The 24100-nt window shown below is 39.9% G+C and overlaps 1 non-coding gene across 1 annotated transcript; it reads left to right on the top strand.

The window, feature by feature from the left end:
* The first annotated feature begins 7337 nt into the window (after positions 1 to 7337).
* On the top strand, positions 7338 to 7444 carry LOC114377702. Its single transcript, XR_003659141.1, has one exon. It is a non-coding gene; the product is annotated as a small nucleolar RNA R71 (small nucleolar RNA).
* Positions 7445 to 24100: the final 16656 nt, after the last annotated feature.

The following is a 24100-nucleotide window of genomic DNA, read 5'->3' as shown; positions in this document are numbered from 1 at the left end:
CCTTGATTCACAAGCAAGTCTCTTATCCTAGGTTACGAGAATTTATCCTTAATCAGTTCAACCACTTAATCCAACCCTAAATTAAATTACTAAGCGAAAATTAACATACGGCTGTCATTATGTGATTAAGCAACACATACCCAATTAATCATGAACGAAACTGATCATTAAGCAAGAACATAAATTAAGCACAGAGACAATTAATCAAGCACTAAGCATTCATGGATTAATAGCAACAAATACAGAGTAATTGGTGAAGAGAAAAAACTGATCAGAATTCAATAGTAATAACAAAACCTCAAAGAGAGCTGTGTTTGATCCTCAAGAGAAAACAACGCTGGAGACTTAGCCTTCCATTAATCCGTAGAAAATGAAATTGCAATTGGAATTTTATTCTACATGAACAGTGCGCATAAACAGTAAAAACTGGAATTCTAAAATCCTAGAATTATTCTTCTCTCTAAAAAAACTCTCTAAACTAAAACCCTGGTGCTGTTATGTAGGTCCTCAGCCCCAAAGCTTACAAATCTGTTTTAAGTCCAAGCCCATAAATAAAATAAAATTTGGACAAGATAAGATAAGATTGGATGAAATAAAATCTAGATGAAATAAAATCTGGATAAGATAAGATTTGATAAAATAAAATTGTCTGCTCTCTTCAAGTCCAAGCCCAATTCCGGATTCAAGCCCAATTGCTTATAATTCTCTTGAAATTAAATTAAAAACACAAAATTAGTCCAGTAGGCCCAAATGATAAAATTGCATAATTAATTTGACAATTAAGGCTAATCAGTAATTAAAATGGTGACAAAAAGGGTTAAGAAATAGTAGAAAATAATGACACATCAAATCCCCCCACACTTAGCCTTTTGCACTTCTGGGCAAAATTAAAAAGCAAAGCAAGGAACAAATCCAGAGACATTAAAGAAAAACAAACAAACACAAAAATAATTACATATTTCTCAATGAATCTCAAGGAATGAAAGGAATGGGCAACATCCAACTTGTAGAGAGTTAAAGAATCAAGACAGTCATGAAAATCATCCAAGCATCTCAAACATGGCAAGATAGTTAATCAGCTCAAGAATGAAAAGTGATAAAGCCTCATAAGATATGCACTCTATCTCTCAAGTGTCTAGGCTATTGTTTACTCTCAGAGCACCCATGAAAACAAACACCACATAGACTTGGCAAGACTCTAAAATTGACAACCACATCACAAACACATGCATATGAGGATCAAAAGGTTTTTTAAGGTTGTAATGGGGCCAAGGACAAGGTAGAGGAAAGTATGGGATAAGTAGCTAAAACCCAAAGGAATAGAGGAGCAATGGGGAATAAGTGAGAACTAAGAAAAAGTAGTAAACCCCAAAACCAAAATTAAAAATTAAGCATAAAAAGTAAACCTAAAACAAAATAACCAAGTCCTCAAACCAATCCAAGTCTTCAAACCAAGACCTCATTTATTCAACTTCATTTTTTTTCTGTTTTTTTTTTGTTTTTTTTTGTTTTTTTAATGTGAATAGTAGCAATTGAAAGCATTTGAAAAAATAAAGCAACAATTAGAAAATATATGTATATACATCAAGCATGGCCAAAATACATCATCAAGCATGGCCAACAATAACATATCATCCAATGAAACATACCCCCCCCCCCCCCCCACACTTATTCCCAAAACAATTCCAAAGCTCTAAAATTCCTTAAAGGTAGGGTGAGATCATGGTTTTTCACTTAAGGCTTGTAATGAGCTTCAAAACACAAAAAGGGGAACATAGGCTCAAAGGGGCTATCAAAGGAATTAATTCAAGGTAGGCTCATTTGGCTAGAGGTTTATAAGAACAAAATGCCTAAATCATCTCCCAACATGCATGTGAAGCAAGAAGTATCAACAAGAGTCAAGCCAAGGTTATTGTGCAAGCAACCAATGGGGCAAAACACACCGAATAAAATAGATGATGATGGCTCAAAATCTCACCAAGGGTAAATCTATCACTTTCAATTCAACCTTTCAAAACTAACTTGACATGTAGAGAAAAACAAGGATTTCTATTCACAAAATGCCAAGAAACTCCTATTTCAAAAAAAATTACCCATTACCTGTACATAACCTATAATTCAAAGAGAAACATGTAATGTTGTACACAAAACATAAAACCATAATAACAAAATTAACCTAGAAAACCTAACAAAATTAAACTAGAAAACCCAACAAAATTAAAGAACAATCCCCCCCCCCCCCCACACTTAAACAACACATTGTCCTCAATGTAGCACAATCATAAGATCAAGAGCAATCAAAACAATCAATAAATTTAGACAAGTGCAATAAAATTAAAGAAGGAGACAGAAAAAGAAAACTCCCTAAGTCATGGTGGAAGAGAAGTAGGGTGAAGTAAGAAGGTCTCCTCCACCATTCCATCCACCAAGGAAGGATTTGTGAGGAATGGTTTCAGCCGGTGTCCATTGACCTTGAAGCTCTTATCTGTGGATTCACTTTTGATCTCAACTGTACCATAAGGAAAAACATTAGTCACCACAAAAGGACCAATCCACTTTGACCTCAACTACCACTCATGAGTCTGAGCCTAGAGTTATACAATAAAACTTTCTGTCCAACCACGAAGTCCTTCTTAGCTATCAAACTATCATGGAACTTCTTGGTCTTCTCCTTGTAGAATTTGGAATTCTCATAGGCATCTAAAGGCATCAATAGAGAAGTTGCAGGTCTTTACAGCCCAGTAGGCTTTGTGCTCTATCTCTACTGGAAGATGACATTCCTTGCCAAAGATAACCCGATAAGGATACATTCCTGTGGGTGCTTTGTAGGCAGTCCTATGCGCCCAGAGAGAATCATCTAGCCTGGTGCTCCAATCCTCTTTGTTCGGCTACACAATCTTCTTTAAGATCCTTTTTATCTCCCTGTTTGAAATCTTAGTCTGCCCATTAGTTTGGGGGTGGTAAGGTGTGGAAATTATGTGCACGACCCCATACTTTTTGAGCAAGGCATACATGGATTTGTTACAAAAATGGGTGCCTTGATCACTAACAATGGCCTTAGGGACTCCAAACCTGCAAAACAGATTAGATCTAACAAAATCCACAACAACCTTAGCATCGTTAGTTCTGGTGGATTTGGCTTCCACCCATTTTGAAACATAATCAACAGCAAGAATAGTATAAACAAAACCAAAAGAGACAGGGAAAGGCCCCATAAAATCTATACCCCTTACATCAAACACCTCATAGAATAACATGGGTTGTTGAGGCATTTGTTGTCTCTATGAAAGTGAGTTGCCTGCTCTCTGACAAGGCTCACAAGTGCTACAAATTCTCCATGCATCCTTGAAGATGGTGGGCCAATAGAAACTACAGTCAAGCACCTTGCAAGTTGTCCTCTATATGCCAAGATGGTCACCTGGTGTGGAAGAATGACAAAATTGCAGGACCGAGTCGATCTCATGGTCTGGAATGCATCTCCTAATAACCTGGTCACTGCACAACTTCCACAAATAGGGGTCATCCCAACTATAAAGCTTAGCATCACTCTTAATTTTATCATTTTGAGCTTTAGGTGCTAAGGGAGGAAAAACAGAAGCAACCAAATAATTCACAATATTGGAAAACCAGGGAGTGGGGAAGGAATCAGAAATACTATACAGAATGTACAAATGGTCATCCAGAAAATCATCCTGAATAGGTGAGTCCTTAGACACACGCTCAATCCTACTCAAGTGGTCAACCACAAGGTTCTGTGCACCGCTCCGATCACGGATCTCCAAATCAAACTCTTGGAGCCAAAGCATCCACCTAATCAATCTAGGCTTTGATTCAGCCTTCTTCAACAGGTACTTCAGAGCTGCATGGTCAGTATAAACAATAACACGAGTACCAAGTAATTATGAATGAAATTTCTCAAGAGGAAAAACTATCGCTAATAGCTCCTTCTCTGTGGTAGTGTAATTTGCTTGGGCAGCATCCAAAGTTCTAGAAGCGTAGTAGATCACCCGAGGCAGCTTATCAATCTTTTGAGAAAGGACAGCCCCCAATGCGTAATTGGATGCATCGAACATTTGCTCAAATGGGACTGTCCAATCAGGTGCCTGAATGATAGGGGTGGTAGTCACCGCATGCTTGAGGCAATCAAAAGCCTCTTTGCACTGGTCATCAAAATGAAACTCCACCTCCTTTTGCAACAGATTGGATAGTTGAAGGGCCACTTTGCTAAAATCCTTGATAAAGCTCCTATAAAACCTTGCATGACCAAGAAAAGAACGAGCCTCTCACACGCAAGAGGGGTGAGGCAATTGTGAAATAACAGCTATTTTTGTAGGGTCTACCTCTATGCCCCTACTGGAAATGATATGCCCTAAAACTATACCTTTTTCTACCATGAAGTGACATTTTTCAAAATTCAGCACAAGGTTAGTTTCAATGCATCTATTAAGAACTCTATCTAGACTATCCAAACATGCATCAAAAGAGGATCCATAAACGGTAAAATCATCCATAAACACCTTTATGCAACTCTCTAAAAAATCACTGAAAATGCTAAGCATACACCGCTGGAAGGTACCAGGGGCGTTGCATAGGCCAAAGGCATCCTCCTATAGGCGAAAGTGCCAAAGGGACAGGTGAATGTGATTTTTTCTTGATCCTCAGAGCAATATGAATTTGTAAATAACCAGAAAAACCATCAAGAAACAGTAATGAGACTTACCCGCCAAGCGCTCAAGCATTTGATCAATGAATGGCAGGGGAAAATGATCTTTTCTGGTTACCTGGTTCAACCTCCTATAATCAATGTAGACTCGCCAGTTGTTCTGCACTCGTGTGGGGATAAGCTCATCCCTCTCATTCTTAATCACTGTAAGGCCTGTCTTCTTAGGAACCACTTGGACTGGGCTCACTGGCTGTCAGAGATGGGGTAGATGATTCCAACTTGTAAGAGCTTGGTCACTTCCTTTTTCACCACATCTAGAATGACGAGGTTGAGTCACCGTTGTGGCTGCCTCACTGGCTTAGCTCCATCCTCTAAAAGTATCCTATGTATGCAGGTAGATGGGCTAATACCAGGAATGTCTGCTAAAGTCCATCCAATGGCTTTCTTGTGCTTCTTGAGCACTAGCAACAACTTCTCCTCTTGCTCAACAGCAAGGGAGGCAGAGATGATCACTGGAAATTTTTCCTTGTCCTCCAAGTAAGCATATTTGAGGGTTGCTAGTAAGGGCTTCAACTCTAGTGTGGGTGGTGGCTGAATAGTGGGAGGAACTAGGGTAGGAGAAGAAGAAGGTTCCTCAGCCTATACCTCATAAAGCAAGTCAGAAGTGTATGTACTTCGTGCAACATGGTTAGTGCATTCTGACTCTAAAAAATCAACATCAAGAGGTACAACATTCAAAAAATCAAAACCAGACTCAAATTCAAATTCACTCTCAGCATAAAAATCAGATACAGGATCAAATTCAAACTCAGATTCAGATTCAATGCATAAGGAATGACAAGTATGCAGATCAGATAAAAATGGATGCTTCCTACCATGAAGAACAAAATCAAAATCAAACATATAATCATCAACAATTTGATCAATTATCTCAGCACGAAAAATAGAATGATCCTTAGATGGATGTTTCATGGCATCAAGAATGTTAAAATGAACAACAATATCAGCAAATTCCATAGACAATGTGCCAGCATAAACATCTATCTTGGTTCGGGTTGTTTTCATAAATTGCCTGCCTAAAATAATTGGGACTAAACCATGGGAAAATCCCTCTTCCATATTAAGAACATAAAAATCAATAGGAAAAATAAGTTCACCAACCCGAACCAGCACATCCTCTATGAAACCTACGGGGTAAGCATCACTTCTATTTGCCAAATGAATCACCACATTTGTAGATTGCAAAGGTCCAAGAGATAAAAAAATTGAAAATGGACAGAGGCATGACACTAACCGATGCTCCTAGATCTAGCATGGCATCCTCAAATTTATTGTTCCTAATAATGCAAGGTATACAAAAAGTACCTGGGTCCTTATATTTCTCAGGAATGTGAGGAACAGATTTAGCTATCAATGCTGACACATTTTTGCCCATGCTAATCCTTTCATTGCCTTTGAGCTTCCTTTTGTGGGTGCACAGCTCCTTTAGAAACTTGGAATATCTTGGAATCTGCTTGATGACATCTAGTAGAGGTATTTTCACCTCTACTTTCCTGAAGGTCTCCAAGATCTCCTTTTCCACTTCTTCCATTTTTTTTGTTTGGAATTGCTCTAGGTGGGAATGGAAGAGGGATAAGAGGCTATGGTAAGTCAGAATTACTAGAAGAAGGTCCACCTGCATGAAAATTTTTGTTAGGAAGCTTTCTCTTTTGTGCAACTATCTCATCCTCTTTTTCAAGTGTAGAATGAAGCTTGACAGGTTCAGGTGCAGGTGCTGCTACTGGTGGAGGCACTTGAATTTGGTTGCCAGACCTCAAGGTGATGACACACATTTTTCGGATTCTGCACAGTTTGTGAAGGCAATTTGTCCAAATTTTGGGACTGAGCTTGGTTCAACTGAGTAGCCATCTGCCCCATCTGATTGGTCAGACTCTGAATGGAGGCTCTTGTCTCTTGCTGAAATTGCATATTCTGGATGGTCATTTGCCTCACTAACTCTTCTAAGGAAGGTTGAGGAGAGGCATCAATTGCTTGTTGTCTTTGTTGTGGCTACTTCTGTTGTTGCATTAGAGGAGGAACATATGGCTTGCTTGGGCCACCAGCATTCTAGAAAGGAGGGACAGGCTATTGTTGTTGTGGAGGACTTGCCCATCTCAGATTTGGATGATTCCTCCAACCTGGATTGTATCTGTTGCTTGAAAGGTCATAATTATTCTGCTGTTGTTGGTTTTGTTGTTGAAGGGGTCTATTATAAATGTTTGCAGCATAAGCTTCAGGTTGCTCATTGACTCCTGATTGCTACAAAGAAGGACAGAGATTTGTATGGTGATCTACAGAAAAACATAGACCACAGACTCTTGCAACAGGGGCAGATACAGATTTCTGATTCATGGCAAGCTGAGTTACTAGGTTGACCAAGGCATCAAGTTTTCCCTCAAGCTTTTTATTTTCAATAGATGAAGATGAAACGGTGGCCACCTCATGGACTCCTCGAAGGACAATAGCATCATTTCTTGCACTGAATTGTTGGGAGTTGGAAGCCATCTTCTCAATCAAATTCCTAGCCTCAGTAGGGGTCATATCACCAAGAGCTCCACCACTGGCAGCATCAATCATACTCCTCTCCATGTTGCTAAGTCCCTCATAGAAATACTATAGAAGGAGTTGCTCAGAAATCTAGTGGTGAGGACAGCTTGCACACAATTTCTTGAATCTTTCCCAGTACTCATACAAGCTCTCTCCACTAAGTTGCCTGATGCCTGAAATGTCTTTTCTAATGGCAATGGTCCTAGATGCAGGGAAGAATTTCTCCAAGAACACCCTTTTAAGGTCATCCACCTGAAAATGGACCTGGGAGCAAGGTAGTAGAGCTAATCTTTTTCCACTCCCTCCAGAGAATGAGGAAAAGCCTTTAGAAAGATATGATCTTCTTGGACATCAAGGGGCTTCATGGTGGAACAAACAATATGGAACTCCTTAAAATGCTTATGAGGATCTTCACCTGCAAGACCATGAAACTTGGGCAACAAATGTATTAGTCCAGTCTTGAGAACATATGGAACACCCTCATCAGGATATTGAATGCACAAGCTTTCATAAGTGAAATCAGGTGCAACCATCTCCCTAAGAGTCCTATCACGAGGTGGAGGTTGAGCCATGTTCTCAGTATGAAAATTAGTAGTGGAATGCTCAAAATCAGAATATTCAGAATCACCTTCAACAGAATGCTCAGAATGCACAGAATGACCAGGATGCACACTATGACTAACTAATCTATGAAAGGTTCTATCTATTTCAGGATCAAAGGGTTGTAAATCACCCGGATTGCCCTTAGTCATGCACTATATTTAGCAAATAATGTGTTTCTCAACAAGCACCTAACAAGGGGGTAAAACTACAGCTATACTCAAATGATATCCAAATGAGCTGAAAGTTTGTGAGGAACCCCCTAAAATCATGAAAAGATAGCACAAAAAATTTCAAACAAAAATTCAAAGTCTAACTATGAAAACTACCTAAGCAAAGTTTAGAAAAATAGGACAATAATACTTAAAAAAAAACTTAGTAAACGAATGATTTTTGGAGTTTGGGATACCCCAACTGGCCAAAGCAGCTGGTTGTCACAGTATGGGAAATTTTTTTCTACCCCAAATGCATATATAATAATAGTCATTCTGACACCTGGAGCAAAAGTTATGGCCGTTTTAAGTTTTGCTAAAAACAAGTTCCCAAAATTTTTGTCTCTCAAATACTGCCACACCCACTGCTCCTAGTATTTTTCACACAAAATATGGACCAAAATAAGCTACCACACAAAAAATCAGGCAAAGATAACAACTCTAACTATCAAAACAAAAATCGCTAATTAAATTGCAAAATCAGTCGCTAATTCCAGTCGCTAATCACTGTTATCATTGTTCACAGCAAAACACAAGGCTGAATCAGTCGCTGAAATAGTCGCTAAAAATAGTCTCTAAACACGGGACACAACTGAAATGCAAAACAGAACATTACACAAAACAAGACAACTAAACACTATTATGAACCTTTGGCCCACTGCTCCCCGGCAACAGCGCCAAATTTGATCGAGGCTGTACCCGAATCAAATAAACATTAAAAATACAGTATTTAGGAAGTAATCCTAGGTCGTCTCCCAACGAGCAATGGTCAACCAAACATTCGTAACAGATAGTAATAAAACAGTAACGAATTGGGGGGGTTGTTTGTTTTTGTAAATTAAACAGCAAGCAAATTTGAATTAGAAAATAACAGAATTAAAACATGTTGTTTCCCCTTGATTCACAAGCAAGTCTCTTATCCTAGGTTACGAGAATTTATCCTTAATCAGTTCAACCACTTAATCCAACCCTAAATTAAATTACTAAGTGAAAATTAACATAAGGTTGTCATTATGTGATTAAGCAACACATACACCAATTAATCATGAACGAAAGTGATCATTAAGCATGAATATAAATTAAGCACAGAGACAATTAATCAAGCACTAAGCATGCATGGATTAATAGCAACAAATACAGAGTAATTGGTGAAGAGGAAAAACTGATCAGAATTCAATAGTAATAACAAAACCTCAAAGAGAGCTGTGTTTGATCCTCAAGAGAAAACAACGCTGGAGACTTAGCCTTCCATTAATCAGTAGAAAATGAAATTGCAATTGAAATTTTATTCTATGTGAACAGTGTGCATAAACAGTAAAAACTGGAATTCTAAAATCCTAGAATTATTCTCCACTCTAAAAAAAACTCTCTAAACTAAAAGTCTGGTGCTGTTATATAGGTCCTCAGCCCCAAAGCTTACAAATCTGTTTTAAGTCCAAGCCCATAAATAAAATAAAATCTGGACAAGATAAGATAAGATTGGATGAAATAAAATCTAGATGAAATAAAATTTGGATAAGATAAGATAAGATTGGATGAAATAAAATCTAGATGAAATAAAATCTGGATAAGATAAGATTTGATAAAATAAAATTGTCTGCTCTCTTCAAGTCCAAGCTCAATTCTGGATTCAAGCCCAATTGCTTATAATTCTCCTAAAATTAAATTAAAAACACAAAATTAGTCCAGTAGGCCCAAATGATAAAACTGCATAATTAATTTGACAATTAAGGCTAATCAGTAATTAAAATGGTGACAAAAAGGGTTAAGAAATAGGAGAAAATAATGACACAGCACATACCCCAAGGATCCATTAGGAAATTACTTGTGAAAGAGAGCCATGAGGGTGGGCTCATGGGCCACTTTGGGATAGACAAGACCCTTGTCTTACTCAAAGAAAAGTTTTATTGGCCCCATATGAAGAAAGATGTCCATAAGCATTGCACTAGGTGTGTGGCTTGTTTACAAGCCAAGTCTAGGGTGATGCCTCATGGGCTATACACACCTTTACCCATTCCCTCTACACCTTGGGTAGACATTAGTATGGACTTTGTCCTTGGACTTCCTAGAACCCAAAGAGGTGTAGACTCTATCTTTGTGGTGGTGGATAGGTTTAGCAAGATGGCACACTTTATACCATGCCACAAGGTGGATGATGCTTCCCACATCTCAGAACTCATTTTCAGGGAAGTTGTGAGACTCCATGGTTTGCCTAGGACCATTATGTCAAGAGAGATGCTAAGTTCCTTAGCCACTTCTGGAAAACCTTATGGCCTAAGCTAGGAACTAAACATCTTTTCTCTACCACTTGTTGTCGCAACCTACCCTTTTGCGGGCGAGCGAGGCAAGGCTCACGGGTGCGTCTTCCAAAGGAGGAAAATGCGCGGAGTCGCCACCAACGTTTATTTGTGGAAAACATCGGAAAAACCGAAGGAAACTGGTCATGAAGAATATTCCAAATTTGGGAGTTGTATTTACTTTTGAGGAAGGTATTAGCTCCTCTCATGTTTGTCCCAAAGGACACCAACCTTAAATTAGAATTGTGTGAAATTGTGTATTTAAACTTTAATTTCTTTTTAATTTTTGAGGTCGACAAAAGCGGGGTTCTTGCTCCTACGTACCCTCCATTGAAGAGGAAATCAGACCTATGTAGTTCTTTCTAAAGGGCGAATCAAGCGATTCTTTTTACTTGGAAGGTGGTCATTTTAAGGCGTTGGACCTTCAAATGATCCATTTTTACTTGGTGAGAAAAACTGAGGTATCGAACCTTAAAATCCTTTTTAGTGATTTTTTGCGGATGAGCTTGACTTTGCGAGTTGATTTTAGCCTTAGTTTCACTTTAGTTATTAGTCAATTCAATTAAGAAAAAGAAATCCCAAAGAGAAACGTCCGATTGCTTTTTTTGGTTTATTTTACTAAAAGATATTTTTTTATTATATTATTATTTTACCTCTTTTTGGTTTCCAACGTGGTTACGACATGACCGAACGGTCGGATTTCATTTTAACATAAATTAACGGATATTACAATTCGAATAATCGGTGGAAATTTATTTTATTTTTTGATTAGGCGAGAAAATGACTTAAGTAAATGACAAAAGCACGTCAAAAGGGGGTACAGAAAGTAAATGAAACGAAAATAAAAGTATGCGAAATAAATGGGGACCACCAAGGGTACATAGAATGAAAACGTTACGGAAGCACCTCGGCTTGGATTTTCTTCACGGAAACAATTTTTCTCACTAATTTCAAGTGATTACGAAGTACCAGAAGGGCTGAACCCTTTTCTTCTTCACTCCTCCCCCTATTTATAGGAAAATAGGGGAGGAGCTTGCCACCTAGGTTGCTTCCTCCAGAAGAAACTGTCTTCTGGAGGAACAATCTGGAAGGCCCACGTGTGCCTGGTTGCTATTTGCACCCTCTTTTTTACTAAATACACCCCCTTTTCTTTTTTGGTGATTCTTTTTCCGTAACGTTACGAAACTTTACGAATTTCGTAACGATACTTGTTTTCATTCCGTAAGGTTACGAAACCTTACGGGTCATGTAATTACTCCTTTTTTAGCTTTCGGAATGTTACGAAAACTCACGGATTGCGTAACAATACTTCCTTTTGATTTCCGGCATGTTACGGAATTTCACAGATTGTGTAACAGTGCTTCCTTTCGATTTTTGGCATGTCTCGGAACTTCACGTATTGTCCAACAAAGGGTGCCAAGTACCTCGAAGCAGTCAAACAAAGGGTGCATGCCATCAAACAATGGTCCCCGGACGAAATTAGGGTTTGACAGTTGCCCATCTTTACTTACCTCTTATCAGAGATAAGAGGAAAGCAAAGATAAAACACTGATTTCGTCCGTCTTCACCCTTTCCGTGATTAGTCTACGACGACTCCCGTCTCTCCTTCTTCTTTCTCTGAACAACACAAAACAAACACAAACAACAAAACACCAATAACATAATATACACATATACACATGTTTGGCGAAGGAACCGATCGGGAAAAAAACAAAAAACCATATCTCCCAGTCACCGAAGGCTCTGCGCTTGATAATGGAGGACACATGAACAGCGCTAGGCAATCAATTCATGGGGCTCCGAATAGGACGGTGGAGGATACACGAACAACGCTAGGCAATCAATTCGTGGGGCTCCGGACTTGATGGTGGAGGATGCATGAATGACAATCAATTCATGGGGCTCCGGATAAGATTTGAGGGTGGAGGATAGACGAACGACACTAGGCAATCAATTCGTGGGGCTCCAGACTCGATGGTGGAGGATGCATGAATGAAAATCAATTCATGGGGCTCCGGATAAGATTTGAGGGTGAAGGATAAATGAACGGTGCTAGGCAATCAATTCGTGGGGCTCCAGACTCGATGGTTGAGGATGCATGAATGACAATCAATTCATGGGGCTCCAGATAAGATTTGAGGGTAGAGGATAGACGAACAGTGCTAGGCAATCAATTTGTGGGGCTCCATACTCGATGGTGGAGGATGCATGAATGACAATCAATTCATGAGGCTCCGAATAAGATTTGAGGGTGGAGGATAGACGAACAGCACTAGGCAATCAACTTGTGGGGCTCCAGACTCGATGGTGGAGAATGAATGAATGACAATCAATTCATGGGGCTCCGAATAAGATTTGAGGGTGGGACCGAATGGTCCACCGGGTTCTTTCACCTGAAAGGCGAACATGCTTTAGCAAGGAAAACTAAATCATTCATGAGAGCGCCATATTTTAGAGAAACAATATACCCGTGCCAAAAGTAATTTTCCTTGTAATCGAAAATGAAGGGTAGGATGTCAACATTTAGCTTTTAAATGAACATTCAGGCGAAACATCTGGTCAAACTGAAACTGGGAATAAAATCACTCATAGTGTATAAAAACTCACACAGGTAAGTGTTTTACCCTAATCCCAAACCATAGCTACACCATGACTTTATTTTGCACATGATTTCCTATCGAACCAAAAGATCACGCGCACGATCACGGATCAATAGGATTTTCTCAAAAGTAGTGTTTTGTAGAGGAAGCTGGGTATTTCGGTCTTTTTCCTCTTTGTTTAGGTGGGGCGGGATATCGCCAGTCGAGAACGACTTTGAATGGCAATCCCAAAGGAAGAACCACTTTAAAAATGGGTTTTCTTTTTGTCGGTGGTTATTTACCTCGCCGAAAATTTATTTGGGTCTGAAGATCTCCTGTCCTCTTTCTTGCTTTCCATTATTGATCGGGAATTATTCTGTTTCCCTCCGATCTTCTCCTTTTTACTTTCTTCCGATCTTCGACCCAGAATCCTTCTTTTCCTTTTCTTTTCATTTCTTCCTTTCCGATCTTTGTTTAGGAATTCGAGTTTTATCATTCGTTATTCGCTTTCACTTGATGAGATTCTGCTGTCCTTTTCTTCGGGGGAAAGGATGAGGATTCTTTTCATGGGTCAAGGTTCAAAGTAGCCTAAGGTTGTGTCTCAACACGGTCTTTTCATCGTGCGAGCCCGATCTTGATATCTGAGGCAAAACAAATTCGTGTGTCAAGGTGTTAGTCTCAGGTTGAATTTCCATATTATTTCCATGAGGCATGCGTAACAATGATGATTTGGAAACAACGTGCAAAATTAGTCATGGCTACAGCTAGGTGGGTACTCAAGCATCCAGTTTATGGCATTGTGATACTAAGGCTTGGGATTTACACAAGTAGACCCAATATTTCCAAATTATGTTCTTTCATCGGTTCAATGAATCCATCCATTCCCATCTTGGTTATTCTGAAAAATAAACTCTTAGCGTCAGTCTGTTGCTTCCAAAAGATATGTTTGCTCTCTACGAATGATTTATGCTTCCTATGACCATAACATGCCGACCTTCGAGGTCTTTCTTTCTCTTTTCTTTTTGTTTCATTTTTTACGTTTGCAAAAACTATACATCCATCGCCATCTATGAGAAAAGCTTTTCTTTGTACACCTACATTCCTATACACCACAAACTTTTTTGTTGGACCTTGTGGCTTCAATAATCTTAAGAGGGATAGGCTTAGAATGCAGAAGAAGAACAACAATCAATTTAATAATGTTCTATAAACATGCAAGGCAAAATTGATTGCAATAACATAAATGAGATAAGGGAAGAGAGAATGCAAACACAGTTTTATACTGGTTCGGCCACAACCCGTGCCTACGTCCAGTACTCAAGCAACCCACTTGAGATTTCCACTATCTTTGTAAAATCCATTACAAAGTCTGAACCACACAGGAACAACCCATCCCTTGTGTTCAGGAATCCTTTACAACAAGAGACTCACAGTCTCTTAACCAATCTCATTGAATAAGAAGAATGAAAGAAGAATTCTCTCTTCAAGAGAAGAATATTACAATGAAGATCACGTAAGAATCCTTATAGATTTTGCAAGTGTTTGGTCAAGGATTTCTTTTGAGAGAGCATTTCACAATGAAGTTCTTTTAGAATCTTTCTCATTGTCTTTTGAGAGGATAAGACATTTTTGCCAAGCAAAACTCTCTGCATAAAATTCGTGCCCAAGTCACCTATTTATAGGCCTTTGATGGCCATTCACAAATCTAATGAAAAGATGTGATTGTTGGCGATATTCCTTGAAAATCCTCTCTGGTAATCGATTACAGAATTAGTGTAATCAATTACACAGCTGTTTTTCTTGAACAGTTGTGATCCTTCATTTAAAATTTGAATTCCTAACGTTCAGAGTCTCTGGTAATCGATTACATATGATGTGTAATCGATTACACACTTTCAAACCATTGGTAATCGATTACATGTATTGGTAATCGATTACATGTGCCTTGAATGACTTGAAACCTTTCATTGTGAGGCAAGACTTGATCTTGAAGAAATCTTGAATCAAGGCTTTGTTTGTTGAAACAATCTTGTATTAATCTTGAAGCAAAATGAGCCTTGTTTGATTCTTCTTTTGACATCATCAAAATCATGTATACATACATTCACATTCTCCCCCTTTTTGATGATGACAAACATGTGATTTCTTCTCAACACCATCAAAGCTTGCATGATTTACATTCTCTCCCTTTCTCAAGCAAATTCTTAATGCTTCTTGACATCATCAAAATCTTCATGATTTACATTTTCTGTATACACACGCATTAAAAACTCTTTCTCTTTGTATCAACACGGTCTATATAAAAACTCTATTCCTGTTCAAAGATTTCTTTTCCGTTTTTCAACAAACACTCGTGGTTTATACAAAAATTTATTTATATACACTCATTACTCACACACAAGAATTTCTTTTCACACATTATTTACACACACAAAATGTTTCCATACACTTTTTACATATAAAAACTCTTTTCTTTTCTTTATATATAGACATGACATTTGTTCACAACGCCTCTTTCTTTTTTCTATTCTTAGCGTTATCATGATTTTTTTGTTGGTTTTATTTTTAGGACGACGTTCCTAAAGGAAAACTCTACAAGGTTTCGGAATTCCAACAAACATTATCGACGATAACTAACGCAACAGTCCAAACAAAATGTATGCACAAAACAAAAGATGATTGAACAAACGTTAGTCCCTCAAGTCATAGAAACAAGATAACATACAAATGATAAATGATAAAACATATGAATTAGGGAGGATCCCACGGTCATGTGGCTCCGCATGCCACCGGACTCTTGGGTCACGGTAACAAAAGGTGGGGTGGTCGACAAAAGCAGGGCTTTTGCTCCTACGTATCCTCAATTTGTGATGAGGAACTCAGACCTATGTAGTTCTTGATAACTGTGAGACTAAAAATAGTCTGGGTGTTTTCTTCACCAAAATGCGAACATGTTTTAGTAAAGAGACAAAACTTCCAACTTATCAGAGCAACATATGCTTTTTGGATGAAAAACAATGTGTCTATTGGGGAAGCAGAGTATGCCGATGAAATTTTCTCATAACCATAAATGAGATTTTGGATGTTAGCTTTTCGTTTCTAAACGACCATTTAGAGGAAACACTGGGTCCAACAAAAATAGAAGAAAATCACTCAAAGTGTATCAATCTCACAAGATAAGTGCTTTATCCTAATTCCGAATCATAGATATGTCATGACTTGATTTTGCAAATCATTTCCTATCAAATCAAAGATTACATGCGTGATCATGGATCAATAGGACTTTTTTTGGGAATGGTTTTTAGGTGGGGAATTTGGCTTTGAGTGTTTTTTCCTTTTCGTTTTCTATTTTTGTTCAGTGTGGGGCGAGAAAGTCGCTAGCGCATAGGATTTTGGTTGGTAATCAAAGGGAGAGGACCACTTTAGGTCGTGGTTTCCTTTTTTCTTGTTTACTTGGTGAAAATTTTGTATTGTTCAGATATTGTCTGGTCCAAAGGTCTTTCTGCATATTTCTTCTGTTTTCTTCCGATCCTTGATCGAGAATTTTCTTTCTTTTTTAGCTTTCTCCCACTCTTTGATTGGGAATTTTCTTTCTTTTTTTGCTTTCTCCCTTTCTTTGATTAGGAATTTTCTTTTTTGTTTTCTTTCGAGGGCAAGGATTGACATTCTCACCCTGGGTCAAGGTTTGTGATAAGTTGGGATTTTGGCTCAAGGCTTGTAGAACGGCTGGTCATGATATATGTCAGGGTTTGGCCAGCGGTTTGGGGATAAAGGGGATGCCCCATATTATTTCCATGATACACATGCAACAATGATGATTAGGAAATTTTATGCAAAACTGGTCATGCATGCACCCATGTGGACACTCAAGCATCAAGTTTTTATGGTTATGTGACACTAGGGCTCAGGATTCATTTTCCCTATTTAAGTCAACCCAGTCTTTCCAAAATATGTTCTTTTATCAAATCATGCATTCATCCAAGTCTATTATGGGCGTTCGGGAAAATTTCCACAGCATTTACCCTTCAGGTGCATACACATCTTTTTTCAAAAACTGGTTATGATCAGTAAAAAAAATTTCAAAGAAAAGCTGGAAGTTATCTCTTTTCAAAAGCATGTTGGTTTTTCAGCTAGACAACTTATTTTTCTTTTTTCTTTTTTCCTTTTTATCATGTGTTTATTTCTTTTCCTTGTTTGTTTTTGTTTTTTTTTCTTTTCATGAGATATTTTGCTACCTAAACATGTGTATATTTTTGTGAGGTATTTTTGCTATATACATGCATATCCAAGGTATCTTGCTACCTAAACATGCATATCCAAGGTATCTTTCTACCTAAACATACATATATATATTTTGTGAAATATTTTTTGTTACATACATGCATATCCAAGGTATCTTTCTACCCAAACATACATACATATATATATATATATATATATATATATATATATATATATATATATATATTTTGTGAAGTATTTTTGTTACATACATGCATATCCAAGGTATCTTCCTACCTAAACATACATATATATATTTTGTGAAGTATGACTACCTTTCGAGCTTGTGCTTGTTTTATTCAAATTCCTAGGATCATGAGCAACTAGGTGTGTCCTACTATAACTTGCGAAACAAAAGGTGATCAAATAACAAGCAGAAATTTAAAAGTTACTAGGTTGCCTCCTAGTAGCACTTCTTTAACGTCTTGAGCTAGACGCCTTATGACTTGTCGGTCACGGACCTAGTACTTTGCTTACCTTTGGCTTTGGACTTGGTCACCTATTGGTCGGTCATGTGTCGTAAGCAACACTCTAACTTTTTTGTGGATGAGCTGAGGTGAACTCTAGAGGTGGTGGCGGTGCGTCTGTTGCTCGCTGCCGGCCGTCCCCAGGCTGCTGGGGTGTTTCGCCCTGTGCCTACCTGGGGGCACAGTACTTTTTGATGAAAGCTCGATTAGTAGGGGGCCTGATGAACTTGCTGGGGGCGACAGGCACCCCGTAGAACTGACAGAGGCCCGTAATTAGAGCTGGCAACTCCAAGACCCTGTTGGCCTTCTTCGGGTCCACTGGGTGTCTTGCGGGCACAATCCCTGCAAACAATAGATGACATTAGAAATCAGTTTGGGGAGGTGCATACTTACCTATGTCACGATGGCATGAACTTGCTGGGGGGACGGGCGCCCTATAGGACTAACAGAGGCCCGTAACCAGAGCTGGAAACCCCAGGGCCCTGTTGGACTTCTCCGGGTCCACTGGGTGTCTTTGTGGGTGCGATTCCTGCAAACAATAGATGGTATCAGAAATCAGTTGAACCATATGCATACTTACCTATGTCGGGACGACACAGACCAACTGATACTTCTGCAGGGGGAGATCGGCACTGCGGGCGCTGGGCAGAATGTTGCTAAGTAGCAACGTCATCTATATCTATGTAAGAGTGGTTATGTTGGTGCGCATGATCCGTACTTATCTCTTTGTAGCGGTACGGGTGAAATCTTGCCCCAGTATGCATAGTAGCTGCGTGATAGCCTCCCTCTATGGATGTGCTCGCACAGTTGGTCGCCCTCCAATATCAAGGGGTAGCCCAGGAACTGATAAAAGGAAACTACTCGCCCCTTAATCGGGAGCGCAAGTCTCGGGTAAGCATTAAGGGCAGAGGACCTTAAATTCTCTTAAGGTGCGGATATGGATCCCACTTAAGGTGAGGATGCATAGCTCTGTAAAGGCGAGGGCATGTAGCCCTCTGAAGTTGAGGACGTGTCGCCCTTTGAAGACGAGGACGTGCAATCCTCTGAAGGCAAGGGCGTGCAACCCTCTGAAGGTGAAGACGTGTAGTCCTCTAAAGACGAGGACGTGTAGCCCTCTGATGGTGAGGACATGTAGTCCTCTGAAGGCGAGGGCGTGTAGCCCTCTGATGACGAGGACGTGTAGTCCTCTAAAAGTGAGGGTACTAGTACCCAAGGGTCCACCCTTATGAGAAAGCAATAGATTGGCTCATCGAGAGGGCCAGTCATCCCAAATTCACAAGATTGGAGATTAGAGGTAAGAAATCTATGCATTTAACATGATTTTTAGGGATGCAGATGCACGCAACCTTTGTCTTGAAATGCGGTAAATGTGAACTTCATATGCAACAATGAAATGTATTGGAAAGTTGTACAATGTTCATGACATTCTTTCCCTATTTTGTGATTTTGATTTTGATTAAATTTTTTTTTTTGGAAAACAAAGATTGACTGTCCTTTTGAAAGAGGTGATAATTCATGCAACCTTATCCTATCTTTTGCAAATCTCTCCGGGAACTCCCTCAGAGTGTACGTTATGTTTGATTTAGTCACTTGACCATTTTGGAGTGACGACAATGGAGCTTTTTGATGTTCAATCAATCCATTGAAATGCCAGGGTTTGTCCCCCTTTTTTTTGTTTAAAAACATCGACGGGTGAGAACGTTTGATCTGCCCCTAGGTTCGCTTGAGGCTCATGCACGATGCCCCTCATTGCCCTAGTGTAGGGCTTTGAGGTACCAATCATTGTCTTTCGTCATGACCCTGTAGCAGGGAACCTATTGGGTGAGAACTTCTAATCTGCCCCTAGGTTCGCTTGTGGCTCATGCACGATGCCCCTCATTGCCCTAGTGTAGGGCTTTGAGGTACCAATCGTTGTCTTTCGTCATGACCTTGTAGCAGGGAACCTATTAGGTGAGAACTTCTAATCTGCCCCTAGGTTCGCTTGAGGTTCATGCACGGTGCCCCTCATTGCCCCAGTGTAAGGCTTTGAGGTACCAATCGTTGTCTTGTTTTCACAACCTCATAGTGAGGAAGAATGAAAGAAGCAGTTGATTCTTGCAAAAAGAATTTTCCATGGACGAGAAATAGTTGAAGGATTTTTTTCAGTTGGTGGATTAAGTCAAATGACTCCTATGTAGAAGCAAGATGTTTTGATGTTTTGATGATGCCAAAGGATCAAATGCTTCTAAGTTTTATTCAAGACAAGAATCCAAGAAAATCAAGATATATGATCAAGTTGATCTCTAGAATCTTAGGAAGAAGTTTCCAAATTGAAAAAGCAAAAGGTTTGTGTCATACCCTAATTTCGTCCGGGGACCTTTGCTTGATGACATGCGACCTTTCTTTGGTCCTTGTGAGGTGCTTGGCACCCATCATTAGGCAGTTTGTGAAATTCCAGGACATGCCGGAAAACCAAAAAATATTGATGCATAATCCGTAAGTTTCTGTGACACACCGGAAATCAAATGGAAGCATCGTTGCATAATTAAGTGAGATTCCGTAACATTCCGTAAGTCAAAAGGGGATGATTATGTAATCCGCAAGGTTTCATAACATTACGGAAAGAAAACAAGTATCGTTACGAGATTCGTAAGTTTCCGTAACTTTACGAAAAAAGAATCACCAAAAAAGGTAAGGGGGTGAACTTATCAAGATAGGGGTGTAAATAACAATTCAAATCTAGGCCCTTCCAGAACATTTTGGAAGTTGGGTTGCTTAAGGAGGAAGCAACTGGGCGGCAAGCTCCTCCACGTTTTTGAAAAATGGTTTTCGGGGCTTCCGCGGCTTCCGTAATACTTCCGTAAAATTTCCGAAAACCTTGGGTAAGCATATTCCACTTAACATTGGTGAAAGGGAAGAGAAAAAAGATGAAAATCAAATTCGAAAACAGTTCCGTAAGGCTTCCGTAACTTTTCCGTAAAATACGAAAAGGGGGGTGAACTTAGTAATTCGGGTGCGCTTAGAAATCTTCTTCATTAAGTCTTTGGGCGGCAAGCACCTCCCTTTTTTTCTATAAATAGCCGAAGTGTCAGCTGGTGTACGCCATCCTGACACGGATGAGCATCCATGTGGCTCAGTTAATCGCTGATGCCATCTATATTTTTGCAGGTATGGCGCCTACTAGGCACCCTTTGGACCCAGATAAGTCCAACAGGGCCCTGGGATTCCCCGCACTGATCACAGGGCTTTGCCAGTCGTTCGGAGTCCCCGTTGCACCTACCAAGGTGATTCGGCCGCCCATCACCCGGGCTTTTATTGAGAAGTACTGTACCCAGAGACAGGCTCAGGGTGATGCTCCACAGGCCGCAGGCGCGCCACCACCACCTCATCAGGCTGGCCAGGCTGGGGCATTTGACATGGAGCAGTATTTACGGCATTTGGTTCGCCAACAGGCGGCCAACCACCGAGCACATGTACAGACCCATGATTGTCTGTACCAGATGAGCCTCAGCATGCAGAGCCAGGGCTTCACTTCTTTTTCATGCCCTACTCCAGACCAGTTCAGAGCAGAGGTTGCATGGCCCGGAGATTGGCCCGAGGCCCAAGCGGGAGAGGCGCCCCCAGAAGCTCCCGGCGATGGAGAAGAGGCCCACGAGGACGAGGAGATGGCCGATTTGCTTGACTTCTTGGGAGGGAGTGGAGATACGTGACTGGGAGATCCCCAGATTCATGTTTTCTTTCATATTTCTTTTATCATTTTTTATTCTATGTTATTGTTTTGACTTGAGAGACTAATGTTTGTTTTTGTTGTTTCGATTGTCATTTGTACAGCGCATACATTTTTTTTAGATTGTTGCGTTAGTGTTTATATATCATTACTATCGATGATGTTTGAAATTCTGGAACCGTGTAGAGTTCTTCGTTTAGGAACATCGTCCAAAAATATATATGTAAAATAAACAAAAATCATGATAAAAATAAAAATAGAAAAGAAAAAAATGAAATGAATGAAATGGAAAAGAGAACAAAAGGGAAAAGAAGAGAGCAAGTAAAAGAAAAGAGAGCAAATAAGGAAAAAAAGAAAGCAAGTAAGGAAAAAGGTGGAAAAAGAGAAAATAAGTCGTCTAGCTAAAAACCGACATGCTTTTGAAAAGAGATGATTTCTAACTTTTCTTTGAAAAAAAAATTCATTGATCATAACCGATTTTTGAAGAAAAAACGTGTCTACACCTGAAGGGTGAATGCTGTGAAAATTTCCCCGGACGCCCGAAATGGACTTGGAGGAATGCACAAATTGATAAAAGAACATATTTTGGAAACATTGGGTTGATTTAAAATAGAGGAAATGAATCCTGAGCCCTAGCATCACATGACCATAAAAATTTGACACTTGAGCGTCCGCATAGGCGCATGCATGACCAGTTTTGCATAAAGTTTCCAAATCATCATTTTTTGCATTTGTGTCATGGAAATAATGTGGGGCATCCCTTTTATCCTTGAACCAAACCAAGCCCTGACATGTATCATGTCTAGCCATTCTACAAGCTTTGAGCCAAAATCCTGACTCACCATAAACCTTGACCCAGGGTGAGAATGTCAATCCTTACCCTCGGAAGCAAAAAAGAATAGAAGGGAAATTTTCAATCAAAGAAAAAGAGAAGGAAAATTTCCAATGAAAGCAAAAAAAAGAAAAGAAGGAAAATTCCCCAATCAAAGAGTGGGAGAAAGCAAAAAGAAAAGAAAGGAAATTCCCAATCAAAGAATGGGAGAAAGTAAAAAAGGAAGAAGAAGAAGGAAAGAAAGCTCCTAATCAGGGATCGAAGGAAAAACAGAAGAAATGTGCAGAAAGGTCTTTGGACCGAACAATATCTGAACAATACAGAATTGTCACCAAATGAACAAAAAAGAAGGAAAGGAAACCACGACCTAAAATGGTCTTCTCCCTTTGATTACCAACCAAAATCCCGTGCGCTAGCGACTTTTTCGCCCCGCACTAAACAAAAAAACAGAAAAAGAAAAAGCCAACAAAAATCAAAAGCCAAAAACACACAAAAGCCGAAAAACCCATCAAAAAAAAAAAACCCATTCCCAAGGGAAGTCCTATTGATCCATGATCATGCATGTAATTTTTGATTTGATAGGAAATAATTTGCAAAGTCAAGTCATGATATATCTATGGTTCGGAATTAGGATGAAACACTTACCTGTGCGAGATTGATACACTTTGAGTGATTTTCTTCTATTTTGTCGAACCCAGTGTTTCCTCTAAATGTTCATTTAGAAACGAAATGCTAACATCCAAAATCTCAGTTAAGGTTATGGGGGATTTCATCAGCAGACTCTCCTTCCCCGGTAAACGCATTGTTTTTCACTCAAAAAAGCGTATGTTGCTCTAATCAGTTGGAATATTTATCTCTTTACTAAAGCATGTTTGCATTTTAGCGAAGAAAACACCGAGACTTTTTCAAGTCTCACAAGTTATCCAGAACTACGTAGGTCTGAGTTCCTCATTGGAGGATACATAGGAGCAAGAGCCTTGCTTTTGTCGACCACACCGCCTTTTGTTGCCATGACCCAAGAGCTGGTAGCCCGCGGAGACACCTTATGGTTATTCGCACCTCGTCATTCAGTGACCCCAAGTGTGATTGACGAGCAGAGGCCAATGTGGTAATTTGCGCCCTTTCCGGAGATGTCAGCATCTTCCGATGGAGACTTTTCAAGTCTCACAAGTTATCTAGAACTACGTAGGTCTGAGTTCCTCATTGGAGGATACGTAGGAGCAAGAGCCTTGCTTTTGTCGGCCGCCCCATAATCTTTGTCATACTGACCCTGAGGTCATGCGACATGCACCCTTGTGTCATCCAGAGGCGGCGGGTCCGATGATACGCGGAGATACCTTACGGTTATTCGCACCCTTGTGTCATCCAGAGGCGGCGGGCCCGATGATACGAGGAGATACCTTACGGTTATCCGCACCCTTTTGTCATCCAGAGGCGGCGGGCCCGATGACAAGCAGAGACAAAATTTGGTCATTCTGCACCCTTGTGTCATCCAGAGGCGGCGGGCCCGATGATACGAGGAGATACCTTACGGTTATCCGCACCCTTTTGTCATCCAGAGGCGGCGGGCCCGATGACAAGCAGAGACAAAATTTGGTCATTCTGCACCCTTGTGTCATCCAGAGGCGGTGGGCCCGATGATACGCGGAGATACCTTACGGTTATCTGCACCCTTTTGTCATCCAGAGGCGGCGGGCCCGATGACAAGCAGAGACAAAATTTGGTCATTCTGCACCCTTGTGTCATCCAGAGGCGGCGGGCCCGATGACAAGCGGAGACAAAATTTGGTCATTCTGCACCCTTGTGTCATCCAGAGGCGGCGGGCCCGATGACAAGCGGAGACAAAATTTGGTCATTCTGCACCCTTGTGTCATCCA

Source organism: Glycine soja, chromosome 11 (genome assembly GCF_004193775.1).
Source record: "Glycine soja cultivar W05 chromosome 11, ASM419377v2, whole genome shotgun sequence".
Taxonomy (NCBI): domain Eukaryota; kingdom Viridiplantae; phylum Streptophyta; class Magnoliopsida; order Fabales; family Fabaceae; genus Glycine; species Glycine soja.
Note: the sequence above shows the minus strand (reverse complement) of the source record. Positions and strands in the feature narration are given on the sequence as shown.